This window comes from Bombina bombina, chromosome 1 (genome assembly GCF_027579735.1).
Source record: "Bombina bombina isolate aBomBom1 chromosome 1, aBomBom1.pri, whole genome shotgun sequence".
In the NCBI taxonomy this organism is placed as follows: Eukaryota; Metazoa; Chordata; class Amphibia; order Anura; family Bombinatoridae; genus Bombina; species Bombina bombina.
Window position 1 is genome coordinate 553,951,364 of NC_069499.1, and position 23,706 is coordinate 553,975,069.

At 36.1% G+C, this 23,706-nt stretch overlaps 1 protein-coding gene across 1 annotated transcript in view; it reads right to left on the minus strand.

Moving 5' to 3' along the window:
• Positions 1-23,706, minus strand: part of MAIP1 (matrix AAA peptidase interacting protein 1) — a 119,458-nt gene that overhangs the window by 95,462 nt on the left and 290 nt on the right. The gene's annotated exons all lie outside the window — the stretch shown is intronic.

The following is a 23,706-nucleotide window of genomic DNA, read 5'->3' on the forward strand; positions in this document are numbered from 1 at the left end:
GCTGCTCCTGGAGGGGGGTGTACTGTCACGCTTAACACCTTCCTATATGGTAACATCGCACTGGCCCTTTAAATTCATACAACTGCCATAAATACCAGCAATCCTCATTCATTGCTTGGTATTGCTTCCTTACGGACCTTTCCTGAGCTCCACCCTCTTTCTGCAAACCTGTGCAGCAACCGCTCCTTGAGCCCTGTTTCCATTCAGGCTACAAACCTGTGAACTGATCCACTCACTAAACCGGAACTGCGGCCTCTGTGACGTCACACGCCACTCTCTAGCCGACTCCAGCTGCCTCCTGACCGCACCTAGCACTTACCAGACTTGCGGTTCTGCTGAAATCCTCTCTCCAATCTTGGGTATTCAGGTACCAACATCAAGGGGGTTCTTGTGCTATATGCTGTCAGTCTTGTATTACTGTTCATTTGCGCTAACCTGTATGTGCACTATTTACAAGAGCTCATATTGCCTAAATTAGTTTCCATTTCCCCTTTACTACCATAATGCTTCATGCCTCTACCACTCCTTGTTTTGTGCACAAAGATCTTTATTGCCTAAGTATTACTTAACCTAACTTCACATTCCGAGGTTAAAGCAACTAGTTACACTGCTGAATGGTTAATTCCTGCAACTTCAGCTATAGTGATTGCTGCTGCTTTATTTATTTTTTCCCTTTCTTCACATATTAACTGCTGCTTGTGTGTGCTAGGTTGCCACATATTACTTAGAGGTAATATCTATGTGACACCCTGCTACACACTTAGCTACACTATATATTTTCTCATATATAGTAACTATCAGTAGCTGTGGTCCACTCTAACATATGTCTCTCTCTCTGACATTACACGAAGTAATCTCTGAGTATATTTTTTTTTATCTTAGCTTCGATATTAAGTTCAAATCTACTGATTTTTTCTTTGTTTCTTTCCGTCTAGCTCATTAAAAGTAGGATCCCTTTATTGGTTTCTAAACTTTTCTTTAAATCTTTGATTTCTTAAGTTAGTTTGTCTACCTTATAATTTCTATATCGAATGGCTATATTCATTAGTATGTATGATGTCTCTTCTAATGCTGTATCCCATTCGGTGAAGTACTCTACATCATCTTTTTCAAATATAGAGGATTTGTACAGCCTAAGTCCATTGGGCACTGTTTTATATTTAGAGTACCTCTCCAGATTTAGACTGTCGTACCAGTGGGTTAGCTGTTTTTTGCTCAGTTTTTCAAAGATTTCTCTTGGATCTAAATGTTGTTCCACGACTAGTCTACTATCTTTATCTAAATTGATGGAAAGTTTTTTTATCTTAGTTTGATTGCAACGGCTATCTGAGGGCAGACAGTGGCCACTATAAACCTTGGATACAAAACATACTGTATGGAAAATTCCAACGGTTAAAATGAAATTGTTCAAAAACAAGTGATTATAATAAAGAGGCCAAAATATTGAAAAAACAAATTACTACAAAAAGAAATATCCGAAAAAACTAATAGAAAACTCACTAAGTGGAAAATATGGATAGAAATCATTTATTAATATCCAAGAAAGAGAGCCGAAAGAACAATCCTACAAAATCTATAGGAATGATAACAACATATAATGAAGCAGCTCCTGAAATAAGGAAAATCCTGAGAAAATACTGGCCCATCTTAGAACAGGACAGACTCCTAAAAGACAGCATAGGGCCAACACCGAAAGTAACATTCAGAAAAAACAAAAATCTAAAGTAAATTTTGGCACCTAGTAAAATAAGACAACCAACTATTAAAACTAATTGGCTTACATCTACAACTGAAGGATTTTTCAAGTGTATAGGGCCAATTACAAACGATGTGAATATGCGTATGACCCAAAAAAAAGAAAAAAAAAAAAAAAAAAACTAAGATAGTGAATTCCAACACCTATGCTCACAAAAATTGTAGCATCAATGGTTTAACAAATTGCAAGACTACATTTGTAGTATATCTACTAGAGTGTACTTGCAAACTTCAATATATAGGACTACAAAACGTCCTTATAAAAAAACGTCTGCTGGAACACCTTAAAAATATAGAAACAGGTTTAAAAGGACACAGTGTGTCCAGACACTTTAAGAAAGTGCATAACCAGGACCCGAAATTTCTGAAGGGAACTATCTTGGAACATGTCCAAATACCAACTAGAGGAGGGGACAGGTTCCAAAAACTATGGCAACGTGAAACTTACTGGATTCACTATATGTGAACAATGAATCCAGCAGGGTTGAATGAGGATATAGACTTAGCAGCATTCCTATAACAATGGCCAAATACCGTGAAAAGTAGCAATTAAAGCAGGCTACTTATCATCTAGATAGGTATACAATGTATAAAAGGTTAACTAAAGATTCAATATACTTGAATACAGAAATAAATACTGAGATTTCCCTATAAAGGGGGACCAAAAATAAATATAACACACACTAACAAAGTTTAAGCCTCTGTACAATTCACTGATACAAATATATAACAGAAAATATTACGTTTTGTTTTTTTAAACATACTAATGAAAACCTTACACCTATATCTAACGTACTGTCATCTACAGGTATATACTCATTGACATACACTAAGGTAATATAGTAAATGATAGTAAACATATGGATCAATATCTTCCATAGTGGACTATAAGTTCAATGTATCTGGAAGAAAAGACAACAGATACACATAGAACACAAACGTGTGAATGAAAATAGTACCACAAAAAATAATTATTCTAGAACTAGCAAAAACGCTATTCCAGATTATACTTCTTAAGCAGCAAATAAGGATACATAGCGCACACATCACAAAAAGGTGCATGTTCATAATGTCAAGTACAAACATCTGGGAGATAAAAAAAAGTTTGGTTTTCAAAGCTACAAGGCTTCTGAAATATAAACTTGACACAGGTTACATAGAAAGAGCGATACGCAAATAAAACATAGATAGTAGTATACTTAGTAGGAGATATAGTGATAGATTAGCATTTGCCAGCACACCAAATTCTATATGGGTTGTCATAGCAACATAAACAAACAGGACGGCTGCCGAAGCGTGCGTGACGAGTGAAATCACACGCCTGGATGAAAAAATACACCCAATTAGCACCCTTTAAATTGAAAGCCGGATACCCTGTCAGTCCACAATCCTCTGAAGAAGTACAGCGTAACTTCGAAACGCGTAAGGACGGCTATAGTGGGCAAAACAGGGACTTATTTATACCGGCAACCTTCCTTTGGGGTTAAACTCTTAACAATTGTACCTATTAGAGGTTTTTTTGTACAACCCTATTGCTTTTATGTATATACTCTAAGGCACTAGGCCTAACGGTGAGTGGCACTTACCGATACAGGAACGTCATCAGTGCAACCTTTAAAAGACACTATAGGCATTAATAGGCCATACTGATTCCTTGTAAAAGACTTACTTATAAGTTATATGCGGTGATCCGCTACAACCACCACTCCCTACCAAAAACTGTTACAATCTGTGTGTATATATATATATATATATATATATATATATATATATATATATATATATATATATATATATATATATATACATACATACATACATACATACATACATACATACTGGGAACACTGTTTGGAAGTAACGTTTATGTCATCCAGACTAATGACTGAGAACAACATATAAGAAATATACTGGTCATTCATTTTAAAATCTTACCTCATCACGGATTGACGGTACTTGATGTGGACAAGATTCTCAACACGAAATGAAAGATTGAATAAAGAGTCCAAAGATACCATTCGAAGCAAGACCCAAGGCAAAGAGCATACTCTGGGACTGGAAGACAAAGGTGTATTTAACCATCACCACCCCCATAAAGATACAAACTTACCTCATAGGATTGGGGTTAGTTTCGGTAAGCAGAAAATCTTACTATCATAATTTATTTGAAGTAGGACTACATCCATAAATGAACTGTATTAACCGTTTTCAACCAATACTTGAGAATATCTACAAACAAAGAAAAGGAAGGGGTGGTCTAGCGCAAAACAAAGTATATAGCAAAATATGGAATAATATAGGTATAAATTATGTTATACAATGTAATCAATTATAATACAAGATAAGGAAAATATCTGAAATACTAGCCACACTTCAGTGAATATAAAAAAATGGTAAATAAGAATAAATAATTAAATAAAAATTAACATAAATAAAATTAAAATAAGTAAAACTAAATAAATAAAACTGTTACAAGTGCAAAATGTGTGTGTACACAAAGAGTCCAACGGAAATCCAGGGCTAGAGATGTTAGAAGAAGGCTGCAGAGCGCCAAGGTAAATAGACACATAGACAAATGTAAAAAACAATGTTCTTAGGGATATGTACATCGAGAAATCCTTTCCCTGTAGGTAGTTTTTACTTACTAGAAGTAACCTCAATCTTATGAGGTAAGTAGAGGCCCACAGGATGACAAAGGTAACAGCAAATTATTTGATGTCTCCACGGGACCCCTGTTTGTAGACAGATGCTGAACCGGGTGGGAGTTTTCTTAACACTGGCTGAGAGTCTTATCCCCAAGTAGATACTGCTTGCATGTCCGGATAAAGAGAGAAGAGGAAAACAATAAAAGATGCGCACTAATAGTGCATTATCGTTTATTTGAAAAGTTTAACAATAAAACGGAGGTCCTTACATCAAATAACCTCAATCACATGAGGTAAGTATACAGCTTCAAAGACAGGATTACGTTTCCAGATCTCAAGGTAGAACCGGGATGCCCACCACGAACCTTAATCAAGGTAGTGGTGTATGTCATCCCTTAATCCTTAAAATACTATTATTTTGCTTGGTTTGTGGGCACCCGCTTCGGCTCACGATTGGAGAGCGTCATACAGTACATCAGAGGAGCTCCTGTCTATTGTGCGAACCTTTTACATAGGCGACCAATCATAGATAGTCCCTGCTAGGGAGGCAGATATCCAATTTACACACCCTCAGAGGTGGACAATTTCTATTTGGCATACTATGTGTGACGTAAGTAATAAATAAATGCATTCTATTTCGTATAAACGGAATACATACAATCTGCAAAGGGAATCTAATGCAGAAATACCGGTCAGTAGTGTCAATTCAATAGGTAAAATTATTATATATACACAGAAGTACAGCAAATATCCAAACACAAAAACATTAAAAATATACATAAAAAAATATATGATTATACAATGCCAATTTCTGGGTACCTAAAAGATCTTTTGTAAAAGTAAAATTTGATGTCTACTAAATAAAAGATATATACACATATAGAGTGCTAGTGAATGAATACGGATTCCATGTATAGAAAGAGACCCTACATGGAATCTGTATTCATTCACTAGCACTCTATATGTGTACATATCTTAAGTTTACATATATACTTTGTTTTAAAAAATTAAATTTAGTAGACATCAAATTTTACTTTTACAAAAGATCTTTAAAGGTACCCAGAAATTGGAATTGTATAATCATATATTTTTTATGTATATTTTTAATGCTTTTGTGCATTTTTTATGTTTGAACATTTTTGATACTTCTGTGTATATACAGTATAATAATAATTTTACCTAAAATGGAGGAGTCCGGAAGAGGCAGAGCTACACGTCACGTGGGCGAGTAGCGTAGGTGCTCAGAGAAGCACGGAGTTCCACCAACGCTGCCGAATACTGCGCCCTCTTGGCGCCACCTGATTCCTGGGTACGCCTGAGGTCTCCTCACGGAGGAGAGAGAGCACAGCCATACCACACGGCTGGTATTGTCCGGATCTGCTGAAGACGCGGTCCTGGTCCATGGTCTGGGCCTGATGCAAAGCCTGCAGACTATACCTGTGAACCCCTCACAGTTTGGTAGGCCGGGTAAACTTCCTGTTGATGAAGTAGAGGTACAGGAAAAGCTACCGAACGCATAGCATTTCTTCAAATCCCAACCGGTTTTGGGATAAATGGCGCAGTCTTCTCCCTGATACTGAGTTACAACCAGGGCTACCATTGATCCCTTCCTGGAAGCAACAAGCTCAGACCAGCGCAGAGCTAAATCGTTTGGCTCCAACTTTGGTAAGACTGTTCCTAATGGCCAGATGTTTGTATGGAAACTTGAATAGATTGCTGACGAGAATTACATGTTAGTACAACTGCCTATATGAAAGCTAAACATTGACCATCTTGCTTTCATTAAAGAGCAAAATTGGGATTGAACTTGAGCATTAATATTTATGATAAAGTGATTTTTATTATTTTGTAGCATGTACATAATAACAGTAAGAAATATAAGACAGAAAATTAACAGATCAGGAAAACAGAAATCCTGGTTCTCTAAGATTACATAGTGAGTAACATAAGTAAGATCGTTCTTTCAAAAGAAAAAACATCAAAAAAAAGAAAAGAAAAAGGGCTTAATAACACCCAACAATGTGAAACATTAGTCTATACAGTGAAGAGTTTACTTTTGTAGCTGGGATTAAAGTAATCTTGTACTCAATTGAGTTGCTTTTAAAGCTCAAACTGGTTGTAAGCTTCCAGGATGAAGAATAATAAAATAAAGAGAAGGTGAAGAGGGAAAAGGATTAGATGGAGCAAAGAGAGAGAGAGAGAAAGGGAGAAGTACAGTGTAGGAGAAGGGGTTTCACCCGACCATTCTGCTCCTCTTAATTCAAGATTGTGGATTTAGTGTGCCTCCTTTTGATCTAGTTTTTATCTAGAGCATTAATATTTAAAGGACTATGCACAAATAAAACTGGACTTGCTGTCTGGATGTTATGTTTTGAAGTCCTGCTTGAGTGCAGACTTGTTGTGTGTCTGCCCCATACTCCTGGTTGTGTGAGATAATTGCACTAAAAAGGAGAAGAGTAAGAAAAAAGTTTTTGTTCTGTCTAACTCCCCTGCAATTAAGTGAATTCTCTGACCTGAATATTAATACTTAAAAGGCTATGCATAACAAGATTGAACTTTGTTGTCTGAGCACAGAGTTGTGATCTGGCTGTTCTACATTCCTGGCCGTGTAAGATTGCTGTACTAAGCAGGGGATGGAAAGAGAGAAAAGAGGGGAAAGAAGGAGAAATAAAAAAGGGGAAAAAAAGTTTGTAAGTTTTTTTGCAATCAAGTGACACCTATGACTTGAGCACTGATACTCAAAGGGCCACAGATAATAAAACTGAACTCTTTGTTTGGATACCACTATTTGAAGTTCTGCCGGAGTGCGGAGTGGTTGTCTGGCTGCTCTATATTGCTGGTTGTGTGAAATTGCTGCACTAAAAGAGAAAGGGAGAGAAGTTTTTTGTTTTCCTTTTTTTTTCTACAATCAAGCAATATTTGGCTCCCATACTGCACAGATAAATAGGTTAACGCTGGAGGAACTCTACCTCTAAAAAGAGTACTCAGGACAGCACCATTTCCTTACTATCTGGCTATTAACAGTTACAGTAGCCCTGAGTACCACTGTACTGTTTCTCTGCCTTAGGCTTGCTGGCCTCCCAAGATTAAGCTTTGAATATTATTCCCTGATCGAAGAATAAATCTGGAGATGACTTAAAGTATTAACTTTAAAAGGGACACTCAAACCAAGTCAGGAATTCTTTATTTTTTTATATATAAATTGTCTTTTTTTGGTCTGAGTGCCATCGTGCTACCTTGTTGTTTCCATATTTGTTAAGGGTATAGGTCAGCTGTGCTGACCGCTTGTTTAATTTATATCAACTTGCCTTCCACTGCATATTTTGTTATTTTTGCTAATGTTCACTCATAGAAAAGTTTGTTTTCACAGGTAAAAGTAAATCCCCTGCCATGCCAGCTAAATTAAAAGGAAAGAAGGGTAAAAATATTAATGACAGCTGTATTGAAAGCTCCGCTGACACTTTGAATATAACCCCAAGTAATGTGGACTCTCAAAGCATTGTTAAAAAAATTGCTGAGCTTTTACTTCCTCAGTTTGACCAGGTCAGACAAGATTTTTCGCTATTATCTGAGGAGGTTAAACAATTCACTAAAAGATTGAACGAGGTTGAAGATAGGATCTCCATCCTGGAAGATACTAATCATAAAATGGTATTGGAATCTCAATTAGCACAAAATAAAATGACTCAAATAAGACTAGATGAACTTGAAGACCGAGCGCGTAGAAACAATCTCAGAATTATTGGGGTGCCGGAAACCCCAGAGTTCCAAGATCTTCTACAGTTTGTAGCGGTCCGTCTACCCCAAATTCTGGGATTGTCATCTATGCAAATAGAAAGAGCCCATAGGATAGGCCCTTTGAGAGAATCCAGGGAAGGTAACATAAGAGCATGTCCAGTAATAGTTAAATACCTAAGTTTTCAAGACAAGGTTAACACGTTAAGGAGTTATAGAAAGAAATTCCCATTAATGCTTGGCACTAATAAGATACTGCTATTTCAAGACTACTCCTCAGAAACTTCTCAAAAAAGGCGTAGCATGGCACCAATTTGTACTAAGCTAATCAAAGCTGGCATTCAAGCAATATTAATGTATCCAGCCAAGATTAAATTTACAGATTAGGATAGGTTAATTGTGTTAAACAATGTTGAAGAGGCTAATGTATATATTGCGGAAAACTTTCCACAACTGGTAGTTCAATGATTGCAATTCCGAATGTGCAATAGCATTAGATATGGTCTGGTTTTTAGTAATGCTTTTTTTCAGCGCTACTGACACTCATTTAAGATGTAATGGAACTTCTTACTATGTGAGGGAAGTACTTAAGGATTGCCTTAATTATTTGGGGATACTATGTCAATTCATACACTTAAAGCACGGATTCACAAAGGGCGTGGTTCGCCTTATTCTGGCTATTTTATATACCAAGTATTATGTAAATATTTTTTTAAAAGGTTGGGTACATGTGCTAGAGACAGCTTTTTTCTAAACACTTTTTTTTCACGTCACTATGAGGGAAATGTTAGATTCATGGTTCTGGAAGATCCGTGGTAATTTTCTAAGTAAAAGACACAATATTGGTAAACCAGAATTGATAGGTATTATATTATGTTTTTTAAATACGTTTTGAAATTTGATGGGGTCTGTGCAGGATGTTATAATGATGTTCTGGCAACCCCCACATATAAAATAGGCCTTATGCAAGGGCCAGGTTTGTTCTTTTATTATTTTTTCACTTGGATTTATCAAAATGTATGTATGACACTCGATCACATTTTTTTTAGCAAATACGAAGGTGATGCTAATTCTATAGGAGGCAGGCTAAATGATTATATTGTCTTCTTTTACAAAATGTCTCTCTCTGAACAATTTAGGTATATTACTCTCTCTTTTTTTTCTTTTTTGCCCAGTCCACAACCTTTTAGATCAGAGCTTTCCAAACTTTTCATGTCGGTGACACACTTTTCAGATCTACATCATTTCGCGACACAGTAATTCAGTTGTACTGGCAAACAGGAGGTTAAACTAACTTGTTTTAAGAGATACGGACACATACATAAATTATATAATAATGAAATGTATTTACAAGTAACAGTAAGTATGTGCAATAATTAAAAAAAGTTTAACAACACCAATAGCTACTTACTATTTTAATGGGATGTTTGAGGTTGATGGGATGAACAGTTTATGAATATTTGGCGGAAAATTAGACACTCACATTTTTAAGCTTCCCCTTGCTATCCATATATCAAGAGCAGGAACAGCAATGCACTACTGGGAGCTAGTTGCAAAAAAAAACCCACTGACTTCAGCTCAGTGTTTAAGCTGCCACCATCAGAGCTCCGTGAGTTCGATTGACTACTGCCCGCACTGCAAACACACTGCTGTCCCACTCACTGACTACAAATGCAGTCACGAGCCAATTAAGGAGACTACACGTGCAGTCAGGAGCTAATGTGCCGCCAAAGCCACCAATGGTAATAGTTTCAGTTCCCACTGAGCTGCGCCAATAGGTTAAGATGATCTGTGACCCCCTAGGTATCAATCATGTCTCAACCATGTGATATGCGTAGCAGGCAAGCGGAAAGTCAGAAACCAAAAAGAATTTTTTTTTTTACATTTTAAAAAAATTATGCTGAAGCAGGGACACACCTACACACTACTGCCGACACACTAGTGTGTCCCGACACACAGTTTGGAAAGCACTGTTTTAGATGGTAATTGGCTAATAATATTATGGAAAGTTAGATTTTGCAAATATGTCCTATTGTTTGTTCTTTTACTAGATTTGTTTTTTTGTTTTCGTTTTTTCTTTATTGTTAGGTTTTACTTGCAACTAATACGTCATGTCAAAATACAACACTTCATAAAGATTTTATTATCTGAAATGTATAATAGTTGTGCACTGTTCCCTTGCAAAATAAGAAAGTGTTGTGAACTGTTTGTTTTTTTCATCTTTTTCCTTTTTTTCTCTCTTCTCCCCCCCTCTCTCCTTCCTCCTCTCCGTCCCCCTTCCGCCTCTCCTGCTATTTTTATGCATATATTCCCCTTTTTATATACAGATCTATACTTATTTATCTAGAGCTTTATAGATGAAAGATAGCATTAGAATAAAGTCATGGAACCTAGGGGGCATCACCTCACAAATCAAGCGCAAGGGCATCCTGAACCTATTAAAAAAACATAATCCAGATATTGTCCTGTTACAGGAAACGCATTTAAAAATCCAAGAGGTACCCAAATTAAAAACACACGCTGGGTAGGGGAGGTGATAGCAACTCCATGCACCGCAAGGCGTGGCCTTTCTATTTAATGAACACTTGACTTATAAAATACTTTCCCAGGAACTCGATAAAGAGGAAAGATATATTATACTACATTTAGAGGTAGAAGGTATGAAGCTTGTTATATGTAATCTATATGGACCAAACAAACCAGATACATTTTTTTGGGATAACTTACAAATTAAGCTCTTACAGTTTTGTTCTGAACATCTTATTGTAGCGGGTGATTTTAACGCAGTTATGTTTCCAGCCCTGGATAGACTTAAATGGACTCAAAATCAAAACAGTAAACTGCAGGCAAGGCTGTTGAGGAACTTTACTACTAATCTAGAGTTAAGACATATGGAGGATTCAAAATCCAGACAGTAAAATGTTCACATGTGAATCTAAATCACACCAGACCCTGTCCAGACTAGACACTTTTTTTTGTGAACGGGAAAGTTCTGGGATTAAAATCTAGAACTGACATTAAAGAAATTACTTTATCAGATCATGCGATTATATTACTTGACCAAGATATAAGGGCACGTAATCTTAATAATATTGGGAGATCTTTCTTCCTTAGATATTTAATTTCAGATACTCATTTTAAAAACTGGTTACAGGCTCGATGGAGGGAATTTTATGAAATTCAATTCTCATTATTTAAATAAAATTGACATTTTGTGGGAGTCCTTTAAGGCTGTTATTAGGGGAGAGATCAAGGCATACATGACATCAAGAAAACGGAAAGCACAAGCGCACGATATTCAGTTATCTAACCAGCTTCGCAATGCCCTTAATCTATATATCAATAACCCACATCCAAAGAAAATTGGGAGAAATATATTCAGAGCAGGCAGGAAAGGGATATTTTTTTGAATCAAGTCAAATCTGAAGATCTAAGATCACGCTCCTTTTATTATAGACATGGAGAAAGGGCGGGAATTTTTTTTAGCGAACCTGGTTAAATATAAACAAAAAAAACACAAGCAATTGAGTCCATTAAGGTGAATGGTAATAAAATATCAGATATACAAGTTATAAGAAACCATATAAGAGACTATTTTGTTCAAGTTTCTCCGATTAACCAACAGGCTAAACAAGCCTTCTGGGATAAAATTAGTATTCCACAAATTTCCAGTGAATATTTGGACATAATCAATGCTCCAATTACGGAGGAAGAGATAATCCAAGCTATTAAAGTAGCCTCTCCCAATAAAGCCCCTGGTCCAGACCAACTGCCCATAGAATTATACAAATTATTGGGGGGAAGACATTCATTCAGTACTGGAGAAATTATTTAATCACTATTTCAGTTTAGGTATAATGCACTCTAACCTTTTTACATCTTCCCTAGTCTCTCTGATACTCAAGAAAGATAAGGATCCGGAACAAATTGGCTCTTATAGGCCTATCTCATTACTAAATAATGATTATAAACTGTTGACAGGAATAATAGCACAACGATTAAAGACTTTTATGCATTTATTGAGACAGAAGGATCAAACCGGATTCATGACAGGGAGAAATTCAACTAATAATTTGAGGAAGTTGCAGTCTGTAATAGAATTTTTCTGGGAAAAACTGAGAAAAGAGAGTGTAAAACTACCAACTGATTTTGCCATTCTAACGATTGACGCGGAAAAAGTGTTCGATACGATCACATGGGATCATTTGTTATTCACACAAGGAAGATTCAGCTTAAAGGGCGCAATTCTGAATTTCATACAATTAATCTATAATAACTCTAATGCTTCTTTCTTAGTTAATGGACTCCTCACCGAATCTATTCTCCTTTAAAAAAGGACCAGGCAGGTTTGTCCACTCTCCCCCTACTTGTTCAACCTTGCTATTGAACCACTGGCAATACTTCTTAGAAAGAAATTTGAGGGAATTTGTATAGGTCATACTCAAGTAATACTCTCTTTATATGCAGATGACATTGATTTTTTTAAAAGACTCGAGAAAGAATATCCCACTTATTCTAAAAATATAGAATAGATAGATATATATCACTGTTTCTGGAAATGCCCTAAAATCCAAAAATTTTGGTGTAAAATAAATTTTTGGTTCAAAAAATTGTGTAACTGTACATTTAAATTACAAGATGTTCATATATTCTTCATTATAAATAACTCTATTCAAACAGGTGCTAATAATCTGCTGAATACTATAATTTTATCAGGAAGGAATCTAATTTTGCAACTTTGGATTTCTAAGAAAAGTCCACAGATGGCTGAATTCAAAAATATACTGCTAAATCAAATGACTCTAGAGCAATATTATACTACTGATAATTTAGAAAAAAAAAGAGTAAACGTTTCTTTTTAAAATGGTTGCCTCTAATTTATTCTCTCCCTAAAGAAACCCAATTGCAGATAATGCGCCCATTTCATGGCTCAATTTTCTTGGAAGAAGCTATGTTAAGAGTTGTATTACCTAGCTTGTATAGATAGGATGCTCCTGATTTTTCCTTTATTCAAAGGAAGTCAGTTATGGATAGTGTGCCTACTTTTTGACTCATTTGCTTATGGGAGAATCCCTGTTAAGAGGCAATCTGCCTAGTGTGCATAGGTAGGTGGTGGGGGATGGAGGAGTGGAGGAGGTGAGGGTGGGTCTTTTTTTTTTTTGTTGGTTCTTCTTCTCCCCTTTCTCTCTTTTTTCTTCCCTTTATCCTGTTGATGAAATTGTAATATGACATATTGAACGAAGGTTACTTCGTTATCTTTTCTTGTTTGTTTGTTTATTATTTCTTTTTTTCCTCTTTTATATTGTTGTATAAGATATGGAAATTTAATAAAAAAAGATTTATTTCTGAATGAGATTCCCTTTGCAGATTGCATGTATTCTGTTTATATGAAATAGAATGCATTTATTCATTACTTACGTCACACATAGTATGCTAAATAGAAATTGTCCGCTTCTGAGGGTGTGTAAATTGGATATCCGCCTCCCTAGCAGAAGCTATCTATGATTGGTCGCCTATGTAAAAGGTGCGCCCAATAGACAGGTGCTCCTCTGACGCACTGTATGATGCTCTCCAATCGCAAGCCGAACCGTGTCCCCACAAACCGCACAAAATAGTATTTTAAGGATTACGGGATGCCATACACTACTACCTCTGATGAAGAAGACGTTGATCTTCGAAGCGCATAAGGTTTGTGCTGGGCATCCTGGTTCTACCTCGCAATCTGGAAACATAATCCTGTCTTTGAAGCTGTATACTTACCTCATGTGATTGAGGTTATTTGATGTAAGGACCTCTGTTTTATTGTTAAACTTTTCAAATAAACAATAATGTACTATTAGTGCGCATCTTTTATTGTTTTCCTCTTCTCTCTTTATCCAGATGTGCAAGCGGTATCTACTTAGGGATAAGACTCCCACCCGGTTCAAGCATCTGTCTACAAAGGTTCCGTGCAGACATTGAATAATTTGCTGTTACCTTTGTCATCCTGTGGGCCCCTACTTACCTCATAACATTTAGGTTACTTCTAGTAAGTAAAAACTATCTACAGGGATAGGATTTTATTATTTAGATTTACTTATTAGGTTTTACTTATTTAATTTTATTTATGTTCATTTTTATTTTAATTAATGAATTATTTACCATTTTTTTCTATTCACTGAAGTGTGGCTAGTATTTGAGATATTTTCCTTATCTTGTATTTTAATTGATTACATAGTATAACATAATTTATACCTAGATTATTCCATACTGGTAGTTATGCTATATACTTTGTTTTTTGCGCTAGACCACCCCTTTCTTTCTTTGTCATTTTGTACTGTTTTCACTGAGGGTAGTGCTGTTCTCAGTGAGGGTCTTTTACAGCTGCATCACTCACTATAGGCAATACCACGTAGGGTTTTAGCACTCCTCTCTGTGTGTCTGTATATATATACACACACACACACACACACACATATACACACACACACACATACAAATAGAAAGTCTGGCACTCTCTTGCAAGCACACAGCTAGATTAATAGCAAAATTGAATAGTTACAGTATTTGGTCAAATGGTGATAAGCTCAGGACCACATCAAGGTCTCTTCCTCCCTGGATCCCTAACCTATAGCCACACAATGCATACCTTCAACCAAACACAGAGTTAAAAACAAGGGTGACAAAGGCCCTTTGTGTGTAGGGATATTACAAAGGGCCTGTGTCACCCTTGTTTGTATCTCAGAGTGTTTGGTTGAAGGCATGCATTGTGTGGCTGTAGGTTAGGGACTCACTGAGAAAGAGACCTTGACGTTATCCTGGGCCAATCACCATTTGGTCAAATGTAGTGACTAAGGAGCCGATTAATCAAGGGCCTAATGGCCCCTGATTTTGTGCGAGCCTTCAGGCTCACCGGAAACAGCAGTTATGAAGCAACGGTATTAAGACATAGAAACATAGAAACATAGATATTGACGGCAGATAAGAGCCATAGGCCCAGCAAGTCTGCCCCACCTTACCTAACAGTATAAACTTATCTAGTTCGTAGGATAGCCCTATGCTTGTCCCATGCATTTTTAAAGTCCCCCACAGTGTTTGTTGCTACTACCTCTTGAGGAAGTTTATTCCATAAATCAATCACTCTTTCTGTAAAGAAGTGCTTCCTCAAATTACTCCTGAATCTACTACCCTTTAGCTTGAGCTCATGACCCCTTGTTCTTGAATTTTCCATTTTATGTAAAATACCCACAGCCTCAGTTTTACTAAACCCTTTAATGTACTTGAAAGTTGCTATCATATCACCTCTTTCCCTTCTCTCCTCTAAGCTATACATATTTAGGTCATTGAGCCTATCCTGGTAAGTTTTATTTTTTAGACCATGTACCATTTTGGTAGCCCTCCTTTGCACAGATTCAAGTTTGTTAATATCCTTCTGAAGATATGGCCTCCAGAACTGCACACAATACTCAAGATGAGGCCTAACTAATGATCTATAAAGTGGCATAAGAACCTTACTATTTCTGCTGCAAATACCTCTACCAATACATCCAAGCATTCTGCTAGCCTTACTCGCTGCCTTACTACATTGTTTACTAAGTTTTAAATCATCTGAAATAATAATTCCCAAGTCCTGTTCCTCGTCTGTAACAGTCAGTAAAGTGTCATTGAGTCTGTAATTAACATTTGGATTTTTCTTCCCTAAATGCATTATTTTACACTTTGCTGTGTTAAACTTTAGATCCCAGTCGTTTGTCCAATCCTCCAATTGTTGTATATCACTTCTCATTTTGTCTACCCCCCCTGGAACATCCACTCTGTTGCAAATTTTTGTATCATCTGCAAAGAGACATACTTTCCCCTGTAGCCCTTTGCTGATATCGCAGATAAATATGTTAAACAAAACAGGCCCCAGAACTGACCCCTGAGGAACACCACTAGTAACAGCCCCCTCTGCTGAATGAACTCCATTTACTAAGACACTTTGTTTTCTGTCCTTAAGCCAGCATTCCACCCAGTTCACAATTTTTGAATCTAGACCAAGGAGATATAGTTTGTGAATAAGTTTATTGTGTGGGACGGTGTCAAATGCTTTGCTGAAATCTAGATATGCTACATCAACTGCTCCTCCCTTGTCTAATACTTTTGTTACATAATCAAAGAAGTCAATTAGATTAGTCTGACATGATCTCCCTGAAGTAAAACCATGCTGATTTTGGTCCTCTAAATTGTTTGTCTTTATGTAAGTCATAATTCTTTCCTTTAAGAGGCTTTCCATTAATTTCCCTACTACTGAAGTTAAACTAACTGGCCTGTAGTTGCCAGATTCTTCTCTACTGCCCTTTTTATGAAGAGGTATTACATTTGCTATTCTCCAATCATCTGGGACAGCTCCTGTTAATAGTGACTGATTAAACAGATCAGTTAATGGGACAGTTAGCACTGAACGAAGTTCTTTTAAAACCCTTGGATGAATATTATCAGGACCCACTGCCTTTGTAACATTTATTTTTGATAATGCTAACAAAACCTCATCCTCTGTAAAAAGATTACTGTTAAGCTTGTTTCTATTTTGCATAGCATCCCTTAATGTAGACATTGTATCTTCACAATCTTTAGTGAAAACAGAACAGAAGTAATCATTGAGACAGTCTGCAATCTGCTTATCTCCTTCTATTATTCTACCATCAACTGATTTCAATTTTACTATTCCTACCTTATTTTTTCTTCTTTCACTGATATATCTAAAGAATGTTTTGTCCCCATGTTTTACTGACTGTGCTATCTTCTCTTCTGCATCAGCTTTAACCTTCCTAATTAACTGCTTAGTCTTTTTTTGTTGGAGTCTCCATATTTTCATATCATCATCTGCTTGTGTGTGTCTGTAATTTTTATAAGCTATCTTTTTTGTCTTTACAGCATGTGCTACTTCTTTGGAAAACCAAATTGGTTTCCGCTTTCTTTTACTTTTACAGACATGTCTAATACAGTGTGCGGTTGCATCTAAAATGGCACCTTTCACAAATTCCCACTGTTCTTGAACCCCTGTAATAAGATTTTTCCCCTTTAAATAGTTTTTTAGGTATTCTCCCATTAATGAAAAATCTGCCGTCCTAAAGTCTAAAACTTTTGTTTTAGTCTGGGTGTACAGTTCCTGAACATGAATACTAAACCAAACAGATTGATGATCACTGGATCCTAAGTTCTCACCTACAGACACATCTGAAACTGTATCACTGTTTGTAAGTATTAGATCTAATATAGCTTCCTTACGAGTTGGTTCCTTGACTAATTGTTCAAGTGATTCCCCTAGCAGAGATTCAAGAATATACCTGCTTCTAGCCGATCTAGCAGAAGGAATCTTCCAGTCTATATCTGGCAAATTAAAGTCCCCCAGTACTATAACCTTACCCTTCATGGTCATTTTGGTTATTTCATCTAATAACAGATTGTCCAGTTTTTCATCCTGTAATGGAGGCCTATATACAACCCCTATTCTAAAAACATTTTTATCTCCAATTTCCAAAGTCACCCAAATACTTTCCACCTCATCATTTGTTCCTACAATTTCAGTAACCTTTATATTTTCATTTACATACAAAGCAACTCCTCCACCTTTCTTTCCTACTCTGTTCTTTTTAAATAACCTGTATCCAGGTATGACTATGTCCCAGTCATGCAAATCATTGTACCATGTTTCTGTTATAGCTACTAAATCCAAGTTGTCCCTAGTCATTATTGAAATGAGTTCAGGTAATTTATTTCCTAAGCTGCGAGCATTTGTGCTCATGGCACGAAGAATTTTTCTACTAGAATTTCTAGAATTGTTACTTGGACTAACAGTTTTGGCATGCTGTGGGGGGCAGGTGGATATATTAATGCTACCCCCCTTTATTAGTTTAAATGATTTCTAATAAAGTATTTGAACTCCTCTCCCAGATACTCTGTTCCTTTAGCATCCAAATGCAAGCCATCTCTCCTAAATAACCTAGTATCTTTCCAAACAGAGCTATAATGGCCAATAAAACCAAATCCTCGTTCCCTGCACCACTTATCTAACCAAGAATTAAATGTTGTTATCCGCTCCATCTTTCCTGCTTCCTGGTCATACACAGGTAAAATAGCAGAAAATGATAGAGTTGATGCCACAGTCTCTAAATGATTACCTAGGTCACAAAACTCTTTCTGAACAGCAGCAACATGATTACTAACCAGATCATTTGTTCCTAAATGAACAATCACATCCAACTCACTTCCCTTTCCTGCTGCCTTAACAATTCTCAAAATACGATTCCTATCCCTGTGAGCAGTAGCTCCTGGAAGACATCTAACCTCCCTTGTTTCTCCTTTACTTTCACCTAAATACACATTCCTCAAAATAGAGTCACCCACTAACAGTCTTTTTCTCAAAAACACATCTGCAGTTCTTTCCTGTGTTATGTTACCTGGAGAATCAGGTGCCAATAGCTTTAAATTACCTGTTACAGCTTCAGAGGGCTCAGAAACAGCAATCTCCTCATCACAAGTGTATTCGGCAAGAGCAGCATAGGAGTTTTGCAATGGCAGAGGTTGTGGGCAATGCTTCTGGTCTACTGTTCTAATTCTTCCAGAGCCTACAGTGATCCATCTGCCTCTCCTTGCTGATCTCTGGGGTAGAGGGGCTTCTTTCTGAGGCAGCTTTGTAGAGGTAACAGGTATGTTACTTACCTTAGCTTGAAGTTTAGCTATTTCCTCCCTTAACAGGGAAAACTGCTTACAAACAGGACAGCCCCTAAATCTCCAAAAAGTAGAACGATTAAAAAGTGCAAAACACCCATTGCACTGTATCTGAGACATTTTAAACTATGCAACACTTTAACAATAAGAAAAATATAAGTATTATTTTCTACTGAATAAGCCTGAATAACCCTGAATAACTCCTGAAATAACTCAAATATCCTTATGTATTTAATCCTTTTGTAGTTTGATCTCTTTGCTAAGAAGCAGAGCTAAACAGATCTCTTTAAATACCCTCAGAAAGATAGGGTGGGGTCCCTCCTAATTGCTCACCTATGCAAACAATCTAATTGTTATCTAATTGCAATACTAAAAACCAGAATACAAAAGAATGTAAATTAACTCAAACCTTTAACTATTCAATTTCTGTAGTGAAACTAATTCACAGTTCAGGTCTACCACCTTTCTGAAATAACTCAAATATCCTTATGTATTTAATCCTTTTGTAGTTTGATCTCTTTGCTAAGAAGCAGAGCTAAATGTTTAGCAGAGCTAAACAGATCTCTTTAAATACCCTCAGAAAGATAGGGTGGGGTCCCTCCTAATTGCTCACCTATGCAAACAATCTAATTGTTATCTAATTGCAATACTAAAAACCAGAATACAAAAGAATGTAAATTAACTCAAACCTTTAACTATTCAATTTCTGTAGTGAAACTAATTCACAGTTCAGGTCTACCACCTTTCTGAAATAACTCAAATATCCTTATGTATTTAATCCTTTTGTAGTTTGATCTCTTTGCTAAGAAGCAGAGCTAAATGTTTAGCAGAGCTAAACAGATCTCTTTAAATACCCTCAGAAAGATAGGGTGGGGTCCCTCCTAATTGCTCACCTATGCAAACAATCTAATTGTTATCTAATTGCAATACTAAAAACCAGAATACAAAAGAATGTAAATTAACTCAAACCTTTAACTATTCAATTTCTGTAGTGAAACTAATTCACAGTTCAGGTCTACCACCTTTCTTAAATAACTCAAATATCCTTATGTATTTAATCCTTTTGTAGTTTGATCTCTTTGCTAAGAAGCAGAGCTAAATGTTTAGCAGAGCTAAACAGATCTCTTTAAATACCCTCAGAAAGATAGGGTGGGGTCCCTCCTAATTGCTCACCTATGCAAACAATCTAATTGTTATCTAATTGCAATACTAAAAACCAGAATACAAAAGAATGTAAATTAACTCAAACCTTTAACTATTCAATTTCTGTAGTGAAACTAATTCACAGTTCAGGTCTACCACCTTTCTGAAATAACTCAAATATCCTTATGTATTTAATCCTTTTGTAGTTTGATCTCTTTGCTAAGAAGCAGAGCTAAATGTTTAGCAGAGCTAAACAGATCTCTTTAAATACCCTCAGAAAGATAGGGTGGGGTCCCTCCTAATTGCTCACCTATGCAAACAATCTAATTGTTATCTAATTGCAATACTAAAAACCAGAATACAAAAGAATGTAAATTAACTCAAACCTTTAACTATTCAATTTCTGTAGTGAAACTAATTCACAGTTCAGGTCTACCACCTTTCTGAAATAACTCAAATATCCTTATTTATTTAATCCTTTTGTAGTTTGATCTCTTTGCTAAGAAGCAGAGCTAAATGTTTAGCAGAGCTAAACAGATCTCTTTAAATACCCTCAGAAAGATAGGGTGGGGTCCCTCCTAATTGCTCACCTATGCAAACAATCTAATTGTTATCTAATTGCAATACTAAAAACCAGAATACAAAAGAATGTAAATTAACTCAAACCTTTAACTATTCAATTTCTGTAGTGAAACTAATTCACAGTTCAGGTCTACCACCTTTCTGAAATAACTCAAATATCCTTATGTATTTGATCCTTTTGTAGTTTGATCTCTTTGCTAAGAAGCAGAGCTAAATGTTTAGCAGAGCTAAACAGATCTCTTTAAATACCCTCAGAAAGATAGGGTGGGGTCCCTCCTAATTGCTCACCTATGCAAACAATCTAATTGTTATCTAATTGCAATACTAAAAACCAGAATACAAAAGAATGTAAATTAACTCAAACCTTTAACTATTCAATTTCTGTAGTGAAACTAATTCACAGTTCAGGTCTACCACCTTTCTGAAATAACTCAAATATCCTTATGTATTTAATCCTTTTGTAGTTTGATCTCTTTGCTAAGAAGCAGAGCTAAATGTTTAGCAGAGCTAAACAGATCTCTTTAAATACCCTCAGAAAGATAGGGTGGGGTCCCTCCTAATTGCTCACCTATGCAAACAATCTAATTGTTATCTAATTGCAATACTAAAAACCAGAATACAAAAGAATGTAAATTAACTCAAACCTTTAACTATTCAATTTCTGTAGTGAAACTAATTCACAGTTCAGGTCTACCACCTTTCTGAAATAACTCAAATATCCTTATGTATTTAATCCTTTTGTAGTTTGATCTCTTTGCTAAGAAGGAGAGCTAAATGTTTAGCAGAGCTAAACAGATCTCTTTAAATACCCTCAGAAAGATAGGGTGGGGTCCCTCCTAATTGCTCACCTATGCAAACAATCTAATTGTTATCTAATTGCAATACTAAAAACCAGAATACAAAAGAATGTAAATTAACTCAAACCTTTAACTATTCAATTTCTGTAGTGAAACTAATTCACAGTTCAGGTCTACCACCTTTCTGAAATAACTCAAATATCCTTATGTATTTAATCCTTTTGTAGTTTGATCTCTTTGCTAAGAAGCAGAGCTAAATGTTTAGCAGAGCTAAACAGATCTCTTTAAATACCCTCAGAAAGATAGGGTGGGGTCCCTCCTAATTGCTCACCTATGCAAACAATCTAATTGTTATCTAATTGCAATACTAAAAACCAGAATACAAAAGAATGTAAATTAACTCAAACCTTTAACTATTCAATTTCTGTAGTGAAACTAATTCACAGTTCAGGTCTACCACCTTTAACTATTCAATTTCTGTAGTGAAACTAATTCACAGTTCAGGTCTACCACCTTTCTGAAATAACTCAAATATCCTTATGTATTTAATCCTTTTGTAGTTTGATCTCTTTGCTAAGAAGCAGAGCTAAACAGATCTCTTTAAATACCCTCAGAAAGATAGGGTGGGGTCCCTCCTAATTGCTCACCTATGCAAACAATCTAATTGTTATCTAATTGCAATACTAAAAACCAGAATACAAAAGAATGTAAATTAACTCAAACCTTTAACTATTCAATTTCTGTAGTGAAACTAATTCACAGTTCAGGTCTACCACCTTTAACTATTCAATTTCTGTAGTGAAACTAATTCACAGTTCAGGTCTACCACCTTTCTGAAATAACTCAAATATCCTTATGTATTTAATCCTTTTGTAGTTTGATCTCTTTGCTAAGAAGCAGAGCTAAATGTTTAGCAGAGCTAAACAGATCTCTTTAAATACCCTCAGAAAGATAGGGTGGGGTCCCTCCTAATTGCTCACCTATGCAAACAATCTAATTGTTATCTAATTGCAATACTAAAAACCAGAATACAAAAGAATGTAAATTAACTCAAACCTTTAACTATTCAATTTCTGTAGTGAAACTAATTCACAGTTCAGGTCTACCACCTTTAACTATTCAATTTCTGTAGTGAAACTAATTCACAGTTCAGGTCTACCACCTTTCTGAAATAACTCAAATATCCTTATGTATTTAATCCTTTTGTAGTTTGATCTCTTTGCTAAGAAGCAGAGCTAAAAAAAAAAAAAAAAAAAAAAAAAAAAAAAAAACTGGTCTACTGCCTCTGAGACTGCGGACATCAATCTGCCCGATCCTATACGATCTGATTGGCCGCGAACCTGCAGGGGCAGCATTGCACAAGCAGTTCAACAGAATTCAGCAATGTCTGGCAGACATTGATAAATCGGCCCCTATCTCTTCAATTTTGCTTTTAATCTAGCTGTGTGCTTGCAAGAGAGTGCCAGACTTTGTGTGTTGTGTTAATTTTGTAATTTTCTCTATGGGCTATGCAACCAGGCTTGGCTGGGGTGGGGTTAAAGTGATTGCAAAGTTTTATAAATTACTGCCCAGTATCTAAAAAAAAATTCAAAAACACTGGCACTTTAATTAATTCAACTTTACAAAGACGCTTCATTTTTAAAATATTTATCACTGAGTGATGGTAAACATACCACCAATCCTCCGCCCACATCTCCTCCTTTCTTTAGCCGAGCGATGACGAATCCGGCTTCTTTCAATCGTTGCGTGCCCCACGAGCTGGACGCCAGATTGGGCATGTAACGATTCGCGGAAGCCGGATTTGTCATCGCTTATATAAAGAAAGTAGGAGATGTAGCGGAAGATCAGCAGAATGTTTACCATAACTCAGTGGTAAATATTTTAAAAATGACGCGTCTTTGTAAAGTTTAATAAATTAAAGTGCCCCTGTTTTTAAGATTAGTTTTAGATACTGGGCAGTAAAACTTTGCAATCACTTTAACTGCCTGAGTCACTAAAATCTGTACAGCTGAGTGTCAGTGCTGGTGAGCACCCAGGGATTCGAGTTTTGCAGTGTCGTGGGATCTGTACCCACTCCACACTCCAGTTGAAGAGTGCAGTCCATTTTAGTGTTCTGTGCGTATATATATATATATATATATATATATATATATATATATATATATATATATCAAATGGTCAATGTTTTAATAATAGTCTGACTCTGAACCCCAAAACTGTGTTGCTCTTTTGTTCACCCTTGTGAATTATTTACAAAGATAACTTGAAATCGGCTACATACCGGCTCCATAAATTAACAATCTACCATTTCACCCCTAACTTTCTTTATTTTTTTTCTATTCACCCCCACCGTCCTC